We start from the raw sequence: 2092 nt of genomic DNA, 5'->3' as shown, positions 1-2092 counted from the left end.
ACAGTTAAGGGAAGTGAGATGCATTCAGATACCGTATGCTTGGAAAACAGTTAATTTTGGGAAAAAAAATCCACAATATTTAAATATCTGGAATTATATATGTCCCCAGAAACCTGTCAATTTTGAGGACTGAGAAGAGCCAATTCATAATAGACCTTAACAGTTTTCTTCTTCATTGAATTAAATTAGAAAAAAGAAAATGAGATAAATTCAATAGTTTCCCATCTGGGTGATTTCTGTTGCTGTGACAAAATACCCAAGAAAGCCCACTTAAAGGAGAAAAGATGTATTTTGGTTCACAATTTCAAAGGTTTCAGTTCATGGTCTGTTGGCTTTATTGCTGTGAGCCTGTGGAAATGAAGAACATCATGGCCAAGGGAACATGTGGAAGAAGTAGTTGCTCACCTCATTGCAGCTGTAAAGCAGAAAGAGAGAGAAACTGGAGACCAATATATTTTTCAAACCGTTCCCCCAGTGACCTACATTCTCCAGAAGTTTCCACAAACTCCTAATAGCACCACAGGTTGGCAACAAAGTCTTTAGCACATGGCCTTTGGGCACCTCTTCAGATCCAAACCTAGTACCATCTAAAGATTTCAGGTAATCTGATACAGAGTCCAGAGACCTCTGAGTTATTTTAAATAGAGATTTTCCTTACAATAAGCCTATTGTAAGCTGAAAGTCAGAAATGCATTGAATATGCTTGACCCCCAAAACATCCCAACTTAACAGCACAGCACACTGAGGAGTATTGGTGGTTTTTCTTCCTAATCATTAGGCTAATGGGGGACTGTAGCTCTTGCCTCTGGTCAACATAATGACACAATATTGTATGGCAATTTGCAAGCCTGGAAAAAGAGCAAAATTCAATATTGCAAATAAGTTTTCTACTGAATGCATATCACTTTTACACTCTCATAATTCAAAGATATCATCCTAGGTTGAGCCATCACAGGTCAGTCTCCTCTGTAAATGATGCATTAACCACCAAATTCTGTAGAGACTAACCAAGTCGCCTGGTTCTTTTGCTTTTATGCTAGAATATATCAAATGCAGACTTGTAGTAATGGTTACATCATTTTGATAACAAACTGGTAATATGGATGTCATGTTTTTAAAATCAACCTGTAAAATCAATTTGAATACAAATGAACAAAAATATGATGTGATAGCATTTCAGAGGAAAAGATCTAGAAGACACATCCTAACCAAGTAATCAGGTTAACATGAAACATTAATTGGGTTGTTGATCTAGCCATATCCATCCAGATATGAACTGGGAACATTACAATATTTTTATGGTGTTCATAGCAAAAATACAAAACCTAATTAGTTGATTTGTATCAAAATAAATTCATCAATTGTCCTATTTTAAAGTAAGCTTTGTATCAAAATGTATGTTAGTTTTCCATTACTATAACAAATATCTGAGATTATCAACCTTTGAAAAGAAAAGGTTTAGTTTGGCTTACACTTTTGGAGGTTCAAGTCCATAGTCAGCTGGCCCTATTGCTTTTGAACCTGTGGTGAGACTATACATCATGAAAGAAGCACATGGTAGAGCAAATCTGCTCACCTCCTGGCCAAGAAGCAAAAGAGAGAAAGAGGAAGAGGCTGGGGTCCCACTATCCCCCTCGTTGTCCTAAGGACTACAGTCCAGGCCCTACCTCCTAAAAGCTCCACCCTGTCCCAATAAAGCTCTGTGGGGAAGTAAGCCTTTCCTGCATAGACCTTTGGGGACACCTAAAATCTGAACTACAGCAAAGTGTAACATAAGGGAGAAAGGAGCATGCACTTAGATGGATGAAGTTCCTCATGGAAAAACTTGTTCAGAATTTGACAAGGAACAATCCTAGCAGCACAAAAACCCTCCTCAAGGCCTTTCTCCCAGTGAACCTTCCCCTTCAATCATATCCCTTAACTGGGCTCCATTATCAGACATTCATTTTGTATCTTCTTGACTTACACAAATGGCATCATACATCATATACTTTGCACTAATATTTTGTCTAGGAGATTCATCCAAAATGTGGCATTTGACAATAAGGTATTTTGTTGTTCTATAGTATTGCACTACAAAAATATGCCAAGC

Source organism: Callospermophilus lateralis, chromosome 3 (genome assembly GCF_048772815.1).
Source record: "Callospermophilus lateralis isolate mCalLat2 chromosome 3, mCalLat2.hap1, whole genome shotgun sequence".
NCBI classification, from domain to species: domain Eukaryota; kingdom Metazoa; phylum Chordata; class Mammalia; order Rodentia; family Sciuridae; genus Callospermophilus; species Callospermophilus lateralis.
Note: the sequence above shows the minus strand (reverse complement) of the source record.